The sequence below is a fragment of the Tachyglossus aculeatus genome, chromosome 10 (assembly GCF_015852505.1).
Source record: "Tachyglossus aculeatus isolate mTacAcu1 chromosome 10, mTacAcu1.pri, whole genome shotgun sequence".
In the NCBI taxonomy this organism is placed as follows: domain Eukaryota; kingdom Metazoa; phylum Chordata; class Mammalia; order Monotremata; family Tachyglossidae; genus Tachyglossus; species Tachyglossus aculeatus.
This window is the reverse complement of record NC_052075.1, coordinates 38,079,356-38,101,414: the sequence shown is the minus strand read 5'-3', so window position 1 is coordinate 38,101,414 and position 22,059 is coordinate 38,079,356. Positions and strand designations below refer to the sequence as shown.

At 43.6% G+C, this 22,059-nt stretch overlaps 1 protein-coding gene and 1 non-coding gene across 2 annotated transcripts in view; one reads left to right on the top strand and one right to left on the bottom strand.

The window, feature by feature from the left end:
- Positions 1–22,059, bottom strand: part of KCND2 (potassium voltage-gated channel subfamily D member 2) — a 397,394-nt gene that overhangs the window by 142,164 nt on the left and 233,171 nt on the right. The gene's annotated exons all lie outside the window — the stretch shown is intronic.
- LOC119933777 lies at positions 6,402–6,539 on the top strand. The gene has a single exon (XR_005452649.1). It is a non-coding gene; the product is annotated as a small nucleolar RNA SNORA7 (small nucleolar RNA).

The window sequence follows — 22,059 nt, the reverse complement described above, 5'->3', positions numbered from 1 at the left end:
AGGGATAAGGTAAGTGCTTTGATCAACATATTGGCAGTCTGGATTAGCCTCCTTGTCGACCTACCTGCCTCCTGTATCTCTTCTCTCCAGTCTAAATTTCACTCTGATGCCAGTACATATTTCCACAGTCCGCAAAAACCTCCAACAGTTACCCATATATCTCCACAAAACAAAAACTACTCACCATCAGTTATAAAAGCACTCAATCAAATCTTGCCCTCCAACATTACCCCACTAACTTCCTATTACAACCCAGCCCACACATTTCATTCCTCTACTGCCAACCAACTCATTGTACCTCAGTCTTGTCTGTCTCACCACCAATACCTTGCCTACATCCTCCCTCTGGCCTGGAATTCCCCTCCACTTCATATTCAAAAGATCACCACGCTCCCCATCTTCAAAACCCAACTAAAATCCTATTTTCTTAAGCACTATTTGTTAAGCACTTTCTGTGTGCCAGGCACTGCATGAAGTGTTGGTAAAAAGATGCAAGATAATAAGGTTGGACACAGTCCATGTCCTACAAGGGGCTCACAGTCTTAATCTCCATTTTACAGATGAGGTAACTGAGGCACGGAGAATTTAATTGATTTGCCCAAGATCACACAACAGACAAGTTTTGGAGCTGGGATTAGAACACAGGTCCTCTGATTTCCAGGCCTCTGTGCTTTCCACTAGGCCACACTGTTTCTCATGTCCTCCAAGAGGCCTTCCCTAGCCCCTCATTTCCCCACCCTATTTACCATCTACTCTGACTCACCTATTCACTTGAGTCTGTTCTCTTTAAACACTTCGATACTCACCACCAATTCCAATCCCACGGTACTTATGTGAATAGCCCTACACTCTGGCAGACCCTGTAAATTATTGTAACATGTGTCTCCCCTTTAGACTGTAAGCTCCTGGTGGGCAGAGATGAAGTCTACCTGCTCTTTTTCATTTTACTCTCCTAAGCACTTAGAACAGTGCTCTGCACACAGTAAGCACTCAATAAAATTGATTTATTATTTTCCCCTTGGAAAAATGCATGGATTGGGCCCAAATGAGTCTGCCTTGAGTTGTCATTACTATTAAACAGAGGGAGATGGGATGATAAATAGAAGTTTCACATCATTTTCATTGAGAATGCATACTTTGGGGATAGTATTTACTATTTCACATGGGCCTGTGTACTCTGTTATGGCACTGGTACCTAGAGGGCATGGGATTTTATTAGAGGCTCCCTAATAGATTCATATAGCAAGAGCGACAATCATTTCGCTCATACAGAAGAAAATAAACGGGTTAGAATAAATGATCTTCCAGTGTATAGATCACATTGTGAGGCCAGATAAGTACAGCAGATACAGAAATTCTGCTTAAAAGATAAATTTTCCCAGACAATTGATAATTCTGATCATGGATGTTTTGATGAATGATAGTGTTCTGCTTCTTTAAATGCAGGACAAACTCTCACACAAATATACTATCCTTTTGAGGTTTCTGGTCAATACCATCATTAACAGTGAAGAATCATAAGCCACAGGAAAACTTGGTCAAAAGCCAAAAGCCACATAAAATAGGAAAAATATCACTTTGGACTTATGCTTTTTCAGTCGCTTTGGCATAAAGGCAGGAGAGAAATCAAAGAGGAACTTCAAATCTTTTTGACTCAGTGCAGATCCATATTTCCACATTCTTCCAACAATTCAGGTTAAAAATAGATATTCACAACAATAATCTGGATACTTTCAATTGAAAAAAAATGATGTTGAAGCTACAAATGAATATAGGTTTTGTCCTTGGGAGACCTAGCCTGTGTGTGTTTGGTTGGAACCCTTCCTATATAGAAGTTGCAAAAATTCAGATAAGCTCTGGAAATGAGGCCAGAACTCTACAGTGAAGAGGACCCTGCTTTCTGCTCTTGTAAGCAAGTTCTGCTGGGTATGGAAGCAGAAGACACAGTCAGTGTTTCGTAAGAGGCAAGAAGTCTGGTGTAAATATTCCCCTACCTCTCCTACTCCTGCCAACTCCTGCAAACCTGTGGCCTCCAAACACAAAGGGAGAAACATTTGAGAGTGAGAGGCAATCAGGGTGGACAGTCTTCTCTGGGAAATCATCTTGGGTGACATTCCTCTCCAGGATTATGAAAACCAGTTCTCTAGTCTGAGATAGGGAGAACTGTTAAATGCCTTAGACTATGTTCCTATGGCAAGTACTTTCGACCACAGTGGAAAAGAAGGATCCTGCTTTTGTCCCATTTTGTTGGACTCCTGGCTAGTGGAAGCTTCTACCCTCAGAGTTTTGGGATAGAGTTTTCCAACTAAGCCCTCATTTCCCCTATTCCCCCTGCCTCTGCATCGACTATGCATTTGGCTGTGTACCCCTCAAGCACTTTGATATTCACCCCAGCTCCATGGCATTTTACTATTTCCCCTAATTTATTTTAATATACGTCTCCCCCATAGACTGTAAGCTCCTCATGGGCCAGGATCATGTCGACCAACTCTCTTATATTGTACTTTCCCACAAGCTTAGTCCAGTGCTTTGCACGTGGTAAGAGCTCAACAAATATCATTGATTCACTGATTGATTGAGTGAGTGCCTAATAGGTTAATCCACCTGCTAGAATTCTCAGGAGCAAATGCTCAATATGGACCTTGACTCTGGTTAAGGAAGGGTCGCTAGTAATCCGGGTCTGATTTGATGGCACTTATTACAGTGCTCTGAACACAGTAAATGCTCAATAAATACATTCGATCAATTAGGCACTTGGAGAGTGGAGAATGGCAGTCTTGCTGTCCTTATCTTTTCAGAGGGATGGAAGAAGTGGCAGTGTAGACAAGGAACTGATATGAGCAATTACCTCATCTCAAGAGACGTGACTTCATTTTTTCTTACTTCATGTTTCCAACTCACCTGGAATGTTTCAGGAAAAAAAATCACTGTCATTCCCCTACTTTAAAATTCCTAGATTTTGCTTAATGTATAAAAGGAAAAAAGGGATGTCAGTGTTTCCTTTCATTATCAATCTCTGGCATTCTTGGAAAGTTGAGAGTCATTCCTGAATTTCATCTTGCTCCTCTAAAGTATGAGAAAAGAAAATCACCTCCATATCCACTGTTAATGACACAGTCATTCATTGTGTCCCATAAAAATACAAATTCTGCTACATTTACTCTGCTTGCGTTAAAAATAGGTTTTTATTTAATTAAAAAGGATTCTTCGCCACAGAGTCGAGTAAATTTTCCCCTTTGGGCTAACACTGAGAAAGAAATGTTGAAACCAGAAATGATGACATGCCAGCCCATATGAGTCAAGTGTCTTTCCTCAGGTGCTGTTTTAGGGGAAAGAAGAGCAGGGGCTACCAGGTTCCAATTCTAAACCTCACCTGGTTTTTCAACAGTCCATAGGGTTGAGACCACCATCCATTCTGGTCTCTACTGACATTGGTGCACTGAGCAGCTGCTCTTGGTTCTATAGTCCAGGGACCATTTTCAGGGCCACTGGATCTGGAAATATTATTTACACTTCTTGGACTACAGATCTGACTAGCTATGAGCCAGGGCATTACTGGGAGCCTGGTGCAGAGAGGTAAGGAGGGGAGGAACTAGAGATTCCTCAAGCCCCTTCTCCTGCAGCCCCAAAGTCTGCCCTAAGTTAATCAAGCTCTATGGCCTAGTGGAAAGAGCACTCTCTCCTTTTCTCCCCCCGACCCCATCCCGGTTTCAACTTGAAAAAAATTTGAGTACTTTATGCCCGAGGTGAGCACACTTCCTGAGACGTTATTTTCCTAATGGAAAAAGCTGTTTTTGGTAAGAATTTGCCCAAGGCAACCCTAACTCCAGGCAAGGACAGTACCAAGCAAAGCTGATGCTTTTGGAGAAATGACCTCTTACCTCACCCAACCACTCTTACCCCAGGAGTTCTGACGTCAGCCCTCCTGTCTAGTGGAAAGACTGCCTGTCGTGCTTTTCCCCTTGTACCCTCCTAGCCCTGTGAGACTTTGAGAAAACAACAAAGATGTCAAACAGGTCATGCCAGTGTGTAGGATTACAGAGAGAGCTATTTGTGTATAATATGCTCTGGAGTTCTAGTGGACTGCTTAGTAAAACAGTGGGAGGTTGCTCTTTGTGAATCAATCAGTTGTATTTATTGAGCGCTTACTGTGTGCAGAACACTGTACTAACTGCTTGGGAAGTACAAGTTGGCAACATATAGAGACGGTAGTAGAAGGGAGAAGAAGCTGATTGACTGACCCCTGGTATAGCCAGTAAGACTGTGAGCCCTTTGTTAGGTAGGGATCGTCTCTATTTGTTGCTGAATTGTACTTTCCAAGTGCTGAGTACAGTGCTCTGCACACAGTAAACGCTCAATAAATACAATTGAATGAATGAATAAGTGAATGAATGGCCCTCATGAACACCCAGGCACATGTGATTATAACATGTTACATCAGGCAGGGAGGTTAATGGATGGCAAACGTCTGCTAATCCTGTTGTATTACACTCTCCCAAGTGCTTAGTACAGTGCTCTGCACATAATAAGGTCTCAGTAAATATGATTGATTGATTTTGCAAAAGTCTGTCCAAATCAAAAGCATTTATCCAGAGGGACTCTGGAATCCCCATCTGGATTAGGAAGCAATGCATCCCCGCAACAAGGTCCTGTAAATGAAGGCACTGCTTCTGGGCCATGGAACTTGGTGGAAAGAGCCGAGGTGGAGGGAAACCTTCCACTCCAGCCTGTAAGCTCGTTGTGGGCAGGGAACATGTCTATAAACTCTGTTATATTGTACTCTCCCAAGCACTTAATACAGTGCTGTGCATACAATAAGCACTCAGTAAATACCACTGATGATTTACTTGTTAATAATAATGATAACTGTTGTATTAGTTAAGCGTTTACTACGTGCCAGAAACTGAACAAGCAAACTGAATTGGACCACAGTCTCTGTTCCTTGTAGGGCTCACAGTCTCAATCCCATTTTACAGATGCGCTGTAACTGAGGCACAGAGAAGCAAAGTGACTTGCCCAAGGTCACACAGCAAATGGCAGAGCTGAGATTAGAATCCAGTTCCTTTGACCTCCAGGCCTGTGCCCTATAAACTGTTCTATAAAATTAGGCCAATGCCAGACTTCAGGGCATCTGGTAGTGCAGCTGTATCACACTGAGGACAGAGAAGCTGAAAACTGGACTGTCCAGTTCTGGTCAAATGGCCACCCTACTGGCAAAGGCAGATTGACAGTTGTGCAATTGTGTTACCTACTAGGCCAGAGATCACAACTTACAGCAGGCCTAATGCTGAATTCTTTCACCATGGCCACATCTTATGTGAGTAGTGGGGCAGGGGGGAGAGAAGCTTAGCCAGAGCTTCTAGAAGATAGTCTTGATTGGCCAATCAGCATTTTTTCCATGCCCATATTTTCCCCCATTGCTTCTTGAAGTCATGGATTTGTAGACCTCTAAATCAATCAATCAATCAATCGTATTTATTGAGCGCTTACTGTGTGCAGAGCACTGTACTAAGCACTTGGGAAGTACAAGTTGGCAACATACAGAGACAGTCCCTACCCAACAGTGGGCTCACAGTCTAGAAATAAATAAATAAATAAAGCCGCTGGCCCATGGCAAAGATAAAGAGCTCTTTCTTCCCTAGTTATTCCTAGCACAAAAGGATGAACAAGTAAGGGGCAATTAGCCTGACATTTCTGGAACAAAAATCGAGGACTCAGGCAGTAATGCCCTTCCAGGCAAAAATTCCCAGAGAGCAAGTGTCACACCCAGGGGTTTAGTTTTGTAGAAACCAAAGCTTCTTTTTATCAGTCAATCAATCAATCAGTGGTATTTATTGAGTGCTTTCTGAGTGCACAGCACTATATTAAGCAGTCGGGAGAATACAATATACCAAAGTTGGTAGACACATTCTCTGTCCACAAGGAGCTTGCCTTGGTTCATACTCCTGGGAAAGAAGCTGATCTATGCAAATTATGGAAAATTCTCTTTTAGTTTGGCCAAAACCAACCCTTTGAGATTTATGCCTCTAGGGAATAGCATAATGCATTTTTTGTTCTTTTGAATCCCAGGAGAAAACCACCAAAGACTTCAAGGAAGTTGAAGCACTTTGAAAGAGATATTCATTTCCACTAGAGTATCATTAATAGTTCATGAGTTCACATCCTTTTTGGGGGGTCCATTTGATTTGTACTTTTTAATAATGGACTCACAGGGAAGTGGTTTATCGCCAGCACAGACATTGCATCTATCAGTGCTGTTTCCACCTGAAATTTTCCGTGGTCCACTCTGCTGCCATACTAATTCTGCCAAGGCGAGCCCAAGGGACAAGGAGTAGCTCCAAGGCATGAGCGTTGGGCCAGCCAGATGTTGATTTTTATTAGAGAGAGCTGATCATATTAAGCCCCTCTCAGGGTCGCACCTGGAGAGTTTCCAGTACCCTACCAGTCTCGACTAGGAGAGGGAGAGTCAAGCAGAGGCATTCCCATTCCATTCCTAGCTTGGGAAGTGGCTAAAGAGTGGAAGTCAATCTGCCACAAGTCAAAACTCCCCTGTGCTGGGAGAGAGAGGTGGGGTGTCCTGGGAGAGATGTGTCCAAGGTGTTGCTATGGGTCGGAGACGACTCGACAGCATAAGGCAAGACAAGATTTTATTAAGGTCCTTTTGGGCAGAATTGCATTTATCAACCCTGTGGTATTGCACTTTCCCAAGCACTTAGTACTGTGTTTTGCACACCATAAGCACTTAATAAATACCACTGATTGATTGGCTGATAAAAGCAGCCTGGCAGGGTCAAGATTGGAACCTAATTCAATCAATCAATGAATCATTGGCATTTCTATGTGCAGAGCACTCTACTAAGCACTTGGGAGAGTACAACAGAGTTAGATACGTTCCCTGCCCACAGTGAGCTTACAGTGAAGAGGGAGAGAATTTGCCATCAAGGAATTTAACCACATGTTTGTGGACTGTCTCCCCCTTCTAGATGGTGAGCCCACTGTTGGGTAGGCACTGTCTCTATATGTTGCCAGCTTGTACTTCCCAAGCGCTTAGTACATTGCTCTGCACACAGTAAGTGCTCAATAAATACGATTGATTGATTGATTCATTGAAAGAGTGTGAGGCTGAAGCCTCTCTGAATTCTGAGTCATCTGAATGACAGTGACCAGAATACTGCTGCTTCTCTCAAAGAATAGATTTATTCATCTTGCTTTATGGACTCCATTTTTCTGGATAGTCAGAGCCTCAGGTCAAAAAAAAAGAAACCATTCTGATTCTGTGCTAGTTATAGAATAATAATATTTTCAGGAAATCTCAAGCCACAGACCCCCTACCCTTAGTGATAATCCACTGTATTCCTGCTGGCTAGAGGGGCAAGTTGGAGCACTGAGCAGAGAGAATCAAACCCAGGATGTGGAAATTTGAACTCTGGGTGGCTGATTTTTAAAAAGTTGGAAGTCTAATGAGAAGTATTTGCAAAGGATCAACATTAGGATGAAAGAGAAAGATTGATTAGTTACCAAGCTAACTGTGTTTCAGGAGTTGTTAATGCAGTACAAATCTGTGAGAATGATTTATATTTCAGAGCCATTGGTAAGTCTATTTTATTAATAGTGTCGGTCTAGGTAGATTGCCTGCACATATTTCCGCATGTACTGCTGTTTTTCGCTGCATGCATGCAATAAATTTCTCCACGTCAAAATCTCTGCTCTCTTAGCAATGGGTCTTGTCCAACCTCCCTGGGAAGCATAGAAAATTACGCAACTATTCATAATAATGATGGTATTTGTTAAGCACTTACTATGTGTCAAGCACTGTTGTAAGCCCTGGGTAGATGCAAGCTAATTAGGTTGGACACAGTCCCTGTCCCGCATAGGGCTCACACTCTTAATCCCCCTTGTACAGATGAGGTAACTGAGGCACAGAGAAGTGAAATGATTCGCCCCAGGTCACACAGCAGACAAGTGGCGGGGCCGGTATTAGAAACCAGAATCTTCAGACTCTCTGCTCTCAAAGACCTCACGCCTGACTGATGAGAGAGCAAAAGATCTAAGATCAATCAATCAATCGATCGTATTTATTGAGCGCTTACTGTGTGCAGAGCACTGTACTAAGTGCTTGGGAAGTACAAGTTGGCAACACATAGAGACAGTCCCTACCCACCGAGGATCATTTAGGCCCGCATTCTAAGGCTCCTGTCATTTCTCCGGGAGAGGAAAGTTGACCAATCCAATCTTTATCATTTTCTCCTAATGGTGAGGACAGTTCACTGTTTTCAAAAAGAAAGCAATTTCCAATGTCCTGAGTTCTCCTCGTTTTGTAAAACATGATAATCGACGTTAGACTTGGGAAGACCCCATATCCACTAGAGGACAGCAGAGACCGGAGTTGGGATTCTGTGGGCACCAGCAGCAGAAAAGAACATCTGAAGACTGCAGGATGATGCGGACTAAGTCCTGGGGCATGCTCCCTAAATGTAATTCTGGCCAGGAAGGAAGGCAGGGTCCTCTAGGGAAAAAACACTATCTAGGGGAACAACGTCAGTCAGTGGTTCACAAGGAGGAAACTCACGCAAGGTCACCGAGACCTCACTGCACTTTGAGGTCTGGATGGAGTATCACAATTGGGGTAGGGAGCAGGGGTAATGTTGGAGGCCTGGATAGAGCAAAAAGCAAACTACCTAAGTTTCTTCTTCTAATAACTGTGGTATTTTTGAGTGCTTAGTACCGTGCCCAGTGCTTAGTAGAGTGCCTGGTAGCCCGTTGTTGGGTAGGGACTGTCTCTATATGTTGCCAACTTGTACTTCCCAAGCACTTAGTACAGTGCTCTGCACACAGTAAGCGCTCAATAAATACGATTGAATGAATGAATAGTAAGTGCTTAACAAATACCATCATTAAGTGCTCACCGTTTTCCAAGAACCACACTAAGCGTTGAGGTAGATAGACAATATCGGACACGGACTCTGTCTCACTTGGGACTCACTGACTAAGAGGGAGGGAGAACGGGTATTGAATTGGTATAGGAGAAGCAGCATGGCTCAGTGGAAAGAGCCTGGGCTTTGGAGTCTGAGGTCATGGGTTCAAATCCCAGCTCTGCCATTTGTCAGCTATGTGACTTTGGGCAAGTCACTTAACTTCTCTGGGCCTCAGTTACCTCATCTGTAAAAGTGGGGATTAAGACTGTGAGCCCACTGTGGGACAACCTGATCACCTTGTAACCTCCCCAGAACTTAGAACAGTGCTTTGCACATAGTAAGAACTTAATAAATGCCATCATTATTATTATTTTGTTGTTGACTTGTACTTCCCAGGCGCTTAGTACAGCGCTCTGCACACAGTAAGCGCTCAATAAATATGAATGAATGAATGAATGAATGAATCAATGAATTTTCTAGATGAGGAAACTGAGGTGACCCAGCAGGCAAGTCACTTGCTGGAGAAGCAGTGTGGCCTAGTGGATAGAGCATAGCTCTGGGAGTCAGAAGGACCTGGATTCTAATCCCAGCATCACCACTTGTCTACTGTGAGACCTTGGGCAAATCACTTCATTTGTCCATGCCTTAGTTCCCTCTTCTGTAAAATGGGGATTAAGACCATGAGCCCACTGTGGGTCTGGGACTATGACTAACCCAATTGCCTTGTGTGTTTAACAAATTCCACAGCTGCTGCTGCTGCTGCTGCTGCTGCTGCTACTACTACTATTATTATTATTATTTAGCAGAGGTAGGATTGGAACCTAGGCCCTCTGACTCCCTTAGCAGTACTTTTTCCATTAAACCACACTCTGTCATTCCCTGCTCCCACTCCTCCACCTCAATTCCTACTGTTTCCACAGGGAGCACTGTCCCAGGGACTGGACTAGTCATCCTTTAAAAAAAAGGAGATATGAAGTGTTCAGGATCCCAACTCATACCATGGTCAGAGTACTAACTGCCATCTGGGGTATTTGGATGACCCACCCCTCTGGCTGTCCTGCTAGTCAACCCTTGTTGCCCAAGTTAACCTTTCCTGAGATTGACCAGTGGTATTGACTGAAAGCTTACTCTGTGTCGAGCACTGCATTAGGCATTTGGAAGAGTACAATAGGGTAAGGGGACCTGGATCTCTCTCCTCGAAGAACTTAGCAAGTGATAGATCAAATCAATTAATGGTATTTATTGAGTGCTTACTATGCGCAGAGCACTGTACTAAGTGCTTGGGAGAGTGCAATACAACAGAATTAGCAGACACAGTCCCTAACCATAACGAGTTTACAAAGCAGGTTTATCAAGTGCTGGGCATTTTGGAGCAATTCCAAATGCTTAGCAATTTCTACATGGACAAAGAATTTAACTGATTCCTTTCCCAGGGTCACAGGCTGAGTGATCAGTCCAAGCCCACTGCCCCTCCTCACCACTTCGAGACAAACATCATCTTCTCTACTTCAGAAATTTCTCCAGGGGAGGACATAGCCCCTCGACCCTATTTCCAGTTTTTAACAACCATCTTCAAATTTCTTATATACCACCCAAACTCCTGCCTTGACAATTCATTTCAAATTTCAATCTACTTAAGTCAGAAGAGTCCCCTCTTTTGAAGGACATAAGTATTTGAAGGCAGTTATTAAGTCACTCTTCTTTTCTCCAACCTAAATTATTCCAGTTCCCTTATGATACTTTTGAATAACCCTCCAGTCCTTTGCTCCCTTTTGTTCATCCTGGTTCTTCTCCTTCCTGTTCACAGCCGAGAGAATAAATCAATCAATGCATGCTATTTAGAGTGCTTATTGGGTACGGAATACTGTACTAAGTGTTAGGAAGACTACAGTACGATGGAGTTGATAGACACTTTCCCTGCCCACAATTAATTCATTCATTCAGTTGTATTTATTGAGTGCTTAGTGTGTGCAGAGCACTATACTAAGTGCTTGGAAAGTACAAATCAGCAACATATAGAGACAGTCCCTACCCAACAACAGGCTCACAGTCTAGACAATGAATTTACGAGTCTAAAGAAGGCACGAGGAGGTGAGGACTGTGGTCAAGATCTTTTAGATCTGGCTCGTGTTGGGTTAATTTTTCTATATCCCTTGACCACAAGATGATGATGATGGTATTTGTTAAGCGTTTACTATGTGCCAAGCACCAGAGATGAGATCTAGGCAGTGGAGTAAATTGGTGTTGGAGGAGTGAAATGTGTGGGCTGGGGTGTGGTGGGAGAGGAGTGAGAAAGTACTCAATAACACTATTGATATCAACTGATTGTCCAAATAGAATATCCAAAGGCATGTATCAATGTGGGTACATCTGTGTGTGTCCAAGGGAATGTGTTCTAAATGAGCTTGGCTGGTTGGGGCGGTCAGGTCTCCAGGAATCCAGTAAAATGTGCACTTGGCCACTAAGCTAGTCAAACTCCGGAGACATGGGTACCATTTTAATCCTCTGTGGTTTACCATGTTTTTCCTCCAATCACATGTTCTAGGTTTGCCTAATGAAACTTATTCCTAGCCATCACTGTCCAAGGTTGGCTGTTATTGGACTCTGACATTTGGTAATAGAAACCCTTCTTAGAACCACTGATGTATCGTTGCTCATATTTTCCATTGTGAGAGCTGAGATTAAGGATGGAATTTTTGCCGAAAACATTTGTTTCACAAAACACATTCCTCGTAGCCTATATTTCCACCAATGCAGTGAGGATTCATTCCCTGTTAATGCCAATGAGAGCTAATCGGAGGGAAAATAAACACCTTCAACCACATCCCATTTAAATCTCAGCAGGAGTTGAGAAGCATTCCTTTTACTCTGTTAGCAAGATGTGCTTTTCAAGAAGAGGGAAAGCAGGCTGTCAAATTCACAAGTCCTGTAGGTAGGAAGAAATGAAATTGTTTTCAATGTGATTTGGAACTGCAGTGGACGATGGTAGCCAGCTGTATGATGCTACACATCCCTCCAACAGATCAAGAAACAAGATCACCCAGAACGAGGTATGGGCTAATCAATGTACCATCACTTTGGGCTGAAGCATGAATCAGGGGAATTGTGTTATTACACTTATTGAAAATGGTTCTCACCCATCCCTCTGCTCTCTGGCCCTCTCCCTTGTTTCCTCCAGATTGTATTCCACCAGCCCACACCTTTTCACATCTGAAGGAAATGACTGTCACTCAAGGGACTGCTCTTTAGGAACCAGAATGCAAGTTGTTATATTTACTATGGGCAGGGCAACTCTTTTCATATGACAGTTTTGGCTACTTGTATTCGTTTGGTTTAAGACTAATTTCTAGGCATGTGATCAACTCAGACTCAAGTTGAGGCTGACCCTAGTCCCTGAGATCAATGCCCCTTAAACTATAACGGCTCCCTAGTAAGGCAGATTTCTTTTTAATTGGATTTTTCAGAAGCAGCAGGTGCTGGATTAAGAAAGAGAACTTTATGTCCAAAGTTTCTACATGTTTTTTAAAGTACTTTAATAATAATAATAATTGTGGTACTAAGCATTTACTATATGCTAGACACTGTACTAAGCACTAGGCTGGATACAGTCCCCGTCCCACATGAAGCTCATAATCTCAATCCCCATTTTAGAGATGAGGTAACTGAGGCGCAGGAAAGTGAAGTGACTTGCCCAAGGTCACACCGCAGACAAGTGGCAAAGCCAGAATTAGAACCCAGGTCCTTCTGAGTCCCAGGCCCATGCTCTAAACACTAGGCCACGCTGCTTCTCTGCTTCTCACTGCTTTTCTTGGTACTTCTTTGAAGTACTAAGTGCTGAACCTTCTTTTCCTCAAGTCCAGCCTGCTAAACCTTGAGACTCATTTCCTAGGAAGACCAAGTATATTAGATTATGAAGTATTATCCACAGAGAAAACAGAAGCCAGTGTCCATAGTGGGCCCAAAATTCCTAAAACATTTCAGCTCTTTATCAGGGGACAAGAACTTAGAAATACATTTCTGTGACTGTGTCAAAATTCACTACTCCAAAGTTGAAAACATTTCTGTAAATCATGGTTTCCTGAGAACTTGTCCAGCTCTTTCCTCTCCCCTTGATTTTTAATACTGTTTGGTAGTCTATGATATGTGATGAATGAGTCTTTGCAAAAATCAGAGAACAGCACCATAGTCCAAAGACTGAATTAGCCTCTTCCCCACAAAGATCAGTCCTAAAATCACCAGCTTTCGAAAGAGCGCCAAATATATATCACTTTAACTAAATGGTCAATGGTCATAGATTCCCACATTTCTCCTGGCTTTTCACCCTTCTCTCCTGAACCTGATTTGATTCCAATAAGGGAAACCCACTGAAAGCATTTATCTTTTTTGTTGGTCCTAATATCTCTGTTGGAGTGTCTCGCTACTACTGTGAAAGGAGTCAAAGAAATGCCGAGATAGATAGGTAGAAAATAGAAGCATTTCTGCGCACAATGATAGCATGAGGAGAGTTATTTTTGAAAGAAATTTTTTCTTTATAGGACATTTTTTTCCTTTAGTGGCTCAGAAAAAAAGAATACACCTAGGATAAACCACAACTGGAACTGGGGAAAAAAAATGTTGAGAGGAGAGAATTAGAAAAAAAATCACAAATGTAATTAAAAGAACTCGAGAGAGTGCTCTGGGAATTGGTCAGTCAAGGAAGGGGACTATTGTTGACTGTGATTGTTGAATAGTACGAAGGTGGCTAAAATGCCCATCGATAGCTTCTAATCCTGCTGGTTCTCCTAGAATATGTGCTTTCACTGTTAGTTTTGGATAGGTCCCAACAGCAGAAAGAGGAACCATTTCTGAAAATGTTTGTCTTTCTGGTTCCAATGCCATGTAGTTTTGGAAGAAATAGCTTTAAGCATGTGTGTGGCATCAAGAAGGAAAACCCCATCTTCTAAGATAAATGATTGATTAATATTTAGGTCAGCAACAAGTGCTGGAGAGCCTTCAGAATAGATGGCTGTTGGAGCAAGAAACAGCTTGGCCTTATGGAATGAGCACAGAAATCAGAGGACCTGAGTTCTTTCCAGTTCTACCAGTTGTTTCCTTTATTAACTTGGACAAGTCACTTAAATTCTCTGTGCGTCAGTTTTCTCACTTGCAAAATGGGCATTTGATAACCAATCATATTTATTGAGCGCTTACTGTGTGCAGAGCACTGTACTAAGCGCTTAATAACTGTTCTCTCTCCCACGGACAGGGATTGGGTCTTTCTGATTAACTTGTATCTGCCCTCCTCCCCCTTCTCCAACCCCCCGGCTCTCAACCCTCTCCGCTACTCTCCCATCCTTCCCAGCAGTATCCTCAGATGAGATCTTTTCCCTCCTCTCAAGTGCTACCCCGGCCACCTGTGCTTCTGACCCCATTCCCTCTCATCTTATGAAATCTCTCGCCCCGTCCCTTCTCCCCTCCTTAACTTCCATCTTCAACCGCTCACTCTCCACTGGTTCCTTCCCCTCTGCCTTCAAACATGCCCACGTCTCCCCCATCCTAAAATAACCCTCTCTTGACCCCACCACCCCTTCTAGTTATCACCCTATCTCCCTCCTACCATTCCTTTCCAAACTCCTTGAACGAGTCATCTACACATGCTGCCTCGAATTCCTCAACGCCAACTCTCTCCTCAACTCCCTCCAATCTGGCTTCCGTCCCCTACATTCCACCAAAACTGCCCTCTCAAAGGTCACCAATGACTTCCTGCTTGCCAAATCCAATGGGTCCTCCTCTATCCTAATCCTCCTCGACCTCTCAGCTGCCTTCGACACTGTGGACCACCCCCTTCTCCTCAACATGCTATCCAACCTTGGCTTCACAGACTCCGTCCTCTCCTGGTTCTCCTCTTATCTCTCCAGCTGTTCATTCTCAGTCTCTTTTGCAGGCTCCTCCTCCCCCTCCCATCCCCTTACAGTAGGGGTTCCTCAAGGTTCAGTTCTTGGTCCCCTTCTGTTCTCGATCTACACTCACTCCCTTGGTGAACTCATTCGCTCCCATGGCTTCAACTATCATCTCTACGCTGATGACACCCAAATCTACATCTCTGCCTCTGCTCTCTCTCCCTCCCTTCAGGCTCGTGTCTTCTCCTGCCTTCAAGACATCTCCATCTGGATGTCTGCCCGTCACCTAAAACTCAACATGTCCAAGACTGAACTCCTTATCTTCCCTCCCAAACCCTGCCCTCTCCCCGACTTTCCCATCACTGTTGATGGCACTACCATCCTTCCCGTCTCACAAGCCTGCAACCTTGGTGTCATCCTCGACTCCGCTCTCTCGTTCACCCCTCACATCCAATCGGTCACCAAAAACTGCCGGTCTCACCTCCGCAACATCGCCAAGATCCTCCCTTTCCTCTCCATCCAAACCGCTACCCTGCTGGTTCAATCTCTCATCCTATCCCAACTGGATTACTGCATCAGCCTCCTCTCTGCTCTCCCATCCTCCTATCTCTCCCCACTTCAATCTCTACTGCACGCTGCTGCCCGGATTATCTTTGTGCAGAAATGCTCTGGGCATGTTACTCCCCTTCTCAAAAATCTCCAGTGGCTACCAATCAACCTACGCATCAGGCAAAAACTCCTCACTCTCAGCTTCAAGGCTCTCCATCACCTTGCCCCCTCCTACCTCACCTCCCTTCTTTCCTTCTACAGCCCAGCCCACACCCTCTGCTCCTCTGCCGCTAACCTCCTGTGCCTCATTCTCACCTGTCCCACCATCGACCCCCAGCCCACGTCCTCCCCCTGGCCTGGAATGCCCTCCCTCTGCACTTCCACCAAATTAGCTCTCTTCCTCCCTTCAAAGCCCTACTGAGAGCTCACCTCCTCCAGGAGGCCTTCCCAGACTGAGCCCCCTCCTTCCTCTCCCCCACCCCATCCCCCCTGCCCTACCTCCTTCCCCTCCCCACAGCACCTGTATATATGTTTGTACAGATTTATTACTCTATTTTACTTGTACATATTTACTATTCCATTTATTTTATTTTGTTAATATGTTTTGTTTTGTTGTCTGTCTCCCCCTTCTAGACTGTGAGCCCGCTGTTGGGTAGGGACTGTCTCTATATGTTGCCAACTTGTACTTCCCAAGTGCTTAGTACAGTGCTCTGCACACAGTAAGCGCTCAATAAATATGATTAATGAAAGAATGAATGCCCCAGCTTTTGAATAGTGCTTAAAACAGAGTAAGGGCTTAACAGGCATAGTAGTAGTAGTAGTAATAATAATAAGCAAAGTTATAGGCACAGCTGGAAGGGACCTCACTCCCAACCACTGTGACCAGCTGTGTCCTGCCCCAAAAGCAAATGGGACAGTCTAAGAGGAGATTATCATCCCTGCTAACAGTGGAAAAGCTCAAGGGGTCTGGTGAGTTCTCAAGGCAGATGCTGAGAGAGTTCAGTATCTTGGGGTTTGGAGTATCTTGGGGTTTGGCTTAATGTATATCTGGTATAAATATGAAGCTAAGGTGAGATACTTTGTAGATTTTCTCTGACTAAATGGGTCTGAGAGTCAAGGGACATGGGTTCTATTACCAGTTCTATCACTTGCCAGCTGTATGACCTTGGGTAAGTCCCTTAACTTCTCTGTGGCTCAGTTTTCTCACCTGTAAAATAGGGATTCAATAGCCATTCTCCCTTTCTCATAGTCTGTGAGTACTGTGTGGGACAGGAACTGTGTCTGACCTGATTATCTTGTATCTACCCCCATACTTCATACGGTGTTTGGCATATAGTAAGTGCTTAACAAATTCCACAATCATTTCTTTCTCTCTCTCTCTCCTTCTCTCCATAGAAGTTCTGCCCACTTCTGATAAATATCAAGCTTCTGTGGCTCCATGCCAGCAAATATTTGATTTTCAGCCCAAGTGAACTAGAAGACATGAACCTTTGAGGAGAGATCATTTGTATTCCTTAAAATGATCAAGTACAGCCGTGGATGACTTAATGCTTAGCAATGCCCAGGGAGCGAATGAACCTTTGGGATAGATTCCCTCCGTAGATGCTTACAGCTAAGCATACCCCCAGAAGTTTCCACCACTGACATAACTCATCAGGAAAGGCTGAAGAGTCTATCTGAAGCATGGGGCCTTGAGCAGGCCCCAGAGTCCAGAGTTCACCCCCGGGGAGAGTTCCTGGGTAAGCAGAAGATCAAAAGAGGATGCAGCCACACAGGTCTTTGTCTCTATCAAAGAAGAGAAGAAACTGGTCTCCATCACATTAAAAAAACGATACAAAATATTTGAGTTTGGAGAAGATTAGCCTAGGAGGATGCAGTAGAATCTAACCAAGAATTTGTCAACAACTTTGACCCAGTTTGCCCTGGACAAGGAGATGAGCAAGATCCTGAGGAACATTGTCTTTGTAGGTGAAATCACCTTCGATGTGGTATAATCATAATATAATAATAATAATTGTGGTATTTTTAATCACTTACGCAATAATAATAACCATGGTACTGGTTAAGTGCTTACTATGTGCCAAACACTGTTCTAAGCTCTGGGATAAATTAATCAGGTTGGACACAGTCCCTGTCCCATATGGGGCTCTCAATCTTAATCCACATTTTACAAATGAGGTAACTGAGGTCCAGAAAAGTTAAGTGACTTGCCCAAGGTCAAGAACACAATCCTAAGGGCTTTAGGTCCTAGCTTTCATTCCCAGTTCTATGAATTCTTTTAAGTCAAGCCCTTGACTGGCCTGCTGCTGACTGACATTTATTGTGCAACTGCGGTATACTTCTTCTTTCACCCTTTATCTGGAGTATTAGGCAGTACACATAGTATTCCTGTGTGACCCTGTGGATAGAAAGGGAGCAGAATTATTATTAAGGGGAGCAGAATCCTTGTCCCTGAAAGCATTCTGGAATCTCGAGATACAAAGTGTCGGATCAACATCAAAATATAACAATAAAATGACTCACCCTGCAAGGTAAGGCATATACATTAGAATGATGAATGAAAAAACTTTACAGTGGGTTGCAATAATGTATGATTTATTCATAATGCAAAGTCACCGCGCAGGTGGCTGAAGGTGCCATTTAAGATTAAATATGTTCAAGTGAATTGTGTAGTATGGGGCTTTCTAAATACAGTTCACACAGGAAGAGTGGTCCAATACTCTAGACAAAAGGTGGCCTAGTGGAACGAGTACTTGACATGGAGTCAGAAGGATATGGGTTCTAATCCCTGCTCTGCCACTTGTCTTCTGTGTAACCTTGAGCAAGTCACTTCACTTCTCTGTGTCTCTGTTACCTCATCTGTAAAATGGGGATTAAGATTGCGAGCCTCATGTGGGATAGGACTGTGTCCAACCTGATCATCATGTATCCACCCCAGTGCTTAGGACAGTGCATTGCACAAAGTAAGCTCTTTATTATTAAGAAAAACAGGGTGAAATAAAAAATTTACCGCAGATCTCAATAAATGTCAAGTCAAAGGCAGGAAGGCCAAGCAGGAAACATTCCAACCATGCTTCCCTAACTCTTCAAGAACCTCCAGTGGTTGCCCATCCAATGCCACATCAAACAGAAACTCCTTACCATCGACTTTAAAGCATTCAATCACCTTGCCCCCTCCTACCATTACTTGCTTCTCTCTTACTACAACCCACACTGCACACTCTGCTCCTTTAATGTAAACCTATTCACTGTACTTTGATCTTCTCTATTTCACTGCTGACCTCTTGCCCACATCCTGCCTCTGGCCTGGAATACCCTCCCTCTTCAAATCTGACTATTACCCTCCCCCACTTAAAAGCTTTATTGAAGGATATCTCTCCAAGTGGCCATTTCTGACTAAGCCCTCTTTTCTTCTTCCATTCTTTTCGTCACCACCCTGATTTCCTCCCTGAAGAAAACCAGAGGACAGGCAGGTAGTGCAGACACATTGGAAAATGGTTTGTTGAAGCAGAAACGATTGGAGAAGGAGTGGGGAGCAAGAAGTATACGGCGGGGAAAACCATGAGGCCTATTTGGAGTCAGGTGGACTGAGAAAATTGTTCGATTACCTTAAAGCTGTGGAATCTAGACTAGGACAAAGTCCAAGGAAGGAGAGATCATATTCTGTAGCAAAGTTGCCTGTGTTTAGTCACTAAAATGTACATGGTTTGGAATTATAGTGCCAAATGTTCAGTGTTTATTTTTTCTTCTAGCAAATGTTCATGCCTACCTGTATGTAGCAAACTACTGTACCACCTAAAACGAAACATCTGCATGTCTTCTGCTCTGGGGAATCTACATTCTCATTTGTAAATATGGCGAGCAAGAGTGACTCCATTTTATATTACTTGATCCCTGGAGCAACAAGTCCAAAGGACGATTTAGAGGAGAAACTATTATTTTTCTGAGGAGTTTTGAGGACCTGAATTGTTGGAGAGGACTGAATTGTTCTGCAGAGGGTTTAAGGAGGGGCTAAATTGTTCTGTTGAGCAGGAAAAAGACCGCTGGATGGGGCTATGCCCACTGGGAATAAGCCTGGGAGGAAGGGTCACTATCCTCTCTGGTTTACCCGATAAACAGCGGAAGACAGCAAGCAAATCCTGAGCAGCCCCCCTGCTGCAAAATTCCCTAAAACAATAAACAAAAGAGGGAAAGAACTGGCCCTCTTTGCCCAGCATGAAACCACCTAAGCCATACACTAAGACACCTACAAGTGCCATGGTCAAGCACCTAAGACTTCAACCAGGATGATGATGATCTGCAGGCAGTCTGACTCCTTGAAACACCTCCAACATGAGATCATCTTGGATGATCTCATTATGGGAAGCTGCGTGGCTCAGTGGAAAGAGCATGGGCTTGGGATTCAGAGGTAATGGGTTCTAAACCGGTTCTGCTCCTTGTCATATTTGTGACTTTCGGCAAGTCACTTAACTTCTCGGTGCCTCAGTTACCTCATCTGTAAAATGGGGATTAAGACTGTGAGCCCCACGTGGGACAACCTGATCACCTTGTATCCTCCCCAGTGCTTAGAACAGTGCCGTGAACATAGTAAGTGCTTAACAAATGCCATCATTATTATTATTATCATCCTCACAAAGACTTGGGGAAAACCGCTTGTATTGGTAACTGTAGGTACTCTGTGTGTGTGTGTGTGTGTGTGTGTGTGTGTGTGTGTGTGTGTGTGCATGCACCTAACCCGTTTTAGAATAAAATAAAGATTTCTGCTCTAACAGTGGTGTCTGGTCTTACTTTTTGTAACATCATTTGAGCACCCAAATTAAAACGGGAGTCAAGTCCCTGGTTAAGGGGCTCATAGGTCGACTGCCTGGTACTGCGGGGGAGCGATCCCCGGACAGGGCTCATAACACACATCTCCCCTTCCTATTCTCTCTCTCTGCAGCCTCGTCTATGCAAGTGTGTCCACAAACCCTAAAGACTCAGTTTCTCACTCCAATTCCACCCCTACAGCCCTTATGTACATAAGCAGCTGTTTCGCTTACCCTTAATTTATTTTAATGTCCATCTTCCTTCTAGAATGTAAGCTTCTTGAGGGCAGGGCTTATGTTTACCAATGTGGTGTATTTTTCTCTCCCAGGTGCTTAGAGATGAGGACATAGACTTTGTCACTTGTCTCAGGTCCCACAGTAGGGCAGTGGCAGAACTGAAGTTATACCCCAGGTTTCCCTATTCCCAAACCCACAGCTTTTTTCATTGAACTTTGCTGCTCTTGTCCAAGTAAAGGCTTATTTCAAGGTTGATCTATTATGCAGGCTTGGACAGGTTAGGGGAGGGGGTTAAGGAGAGAGTAAGTAGGGAATGAAAATCATTCGGGAATGAACTAGTCACATTACATTTTGCAGCAAGATGCCAACATGTGGCAGAGCGTGTCGTGACAAACTGTAATGACTTCTTTGCCTTGAGTACCTGCAAAGACACAGTCACTGCTTCTAAAATCATGCTAGGAAAATACAAAGATCAATCAAATGCTGCAATTTGACTGCATATCCTGAGCAAAGGAATTTGCATCACCTCTATTTTGAAGAAATTAATCTATTCTTTTTCATTGAATTTAATTTCACTGTGCATAGGCAGCAGGTCACAACAAGGAACAAGAATTATTTGTGGGCTCATTTCCTAGAGAGAATGGTCTTAGAGGTGTGGGATAGAAAGGCGCTGAGCAAATCTAAAGAATTATTTTCTTCACCGCTACTCTTGTTGATACTGCTACTGATCTGGGAAAAATGGAAGTACAAAGTTGAATAGGAAATAATGTGACTGGAGGACCTGCAAGAGAAGATTCTCTCATTAAATTCATTCTTCCCCAGGTCTGAAAAGCAAATAACAGCACTTGCCTTGAGCTTAATCAGGTCAGGCACAGTCCCTGTCTTACGCAAGTCTCACAGTCTAAGTAGGAAGGCGAATAGGTATTGAATCCCCATGTTGCAGATGAGGAAACTGAGGCACAGGGACATTAAGTGACTCTTCCGAGGCCACACAGCAGACAGGCGGCAGAGTTTGCATTAGTGCATCTTTTTTTGCAAACCTAAGATTCATCCTGCTTTGGTTTGCAACTTTGCCTCTCATCCATTCCCAGCCCTTTTTCTGATCCCTACAACTTTAGCAAATGACAATTTGTCACAAACAACTACAACCTCTAGGACTGTAGCCCCATCTTTTTGTCCAATACCCCTGAAGGGACAACTGATAACAGGGATAGTGCGGTTTGTGGGAGGGAAGTGAAACAGGGAGGGAAAGACAGAAAAACCAATGGAGAAGCAGCTATGGTGTGGTGGGGGATGAAGACACAATCTACCCCTCCAGCAAGGCATCTTTGTCCAGAAAGATGGAGTCCATTCATGGAATTTGTCAGTGGGACACTGCAGATAAATACAGTAATCCTTCAGTGAATTAAGTGGTACCTTTAGGCCTGGAAGAATTGAAGGATTTCCCAAATGTCCGGGGATCTTACATAAGTTACATGAACAGAGAATCTGGCTAAAATTGGCCAGGAATACTTATGCAAATGAATCATTTTGGAGGGTCACCCAAAGGACTGGAGACTACAGTGAAAAGGAAAAAAAAAAGGAATTCTCTCCTCAACATGTTTTAAGAAGACATTAAAAACCAGGTATGACAACAAGATATGACAAAAAAGTGATTATATTTGGATCCCATCT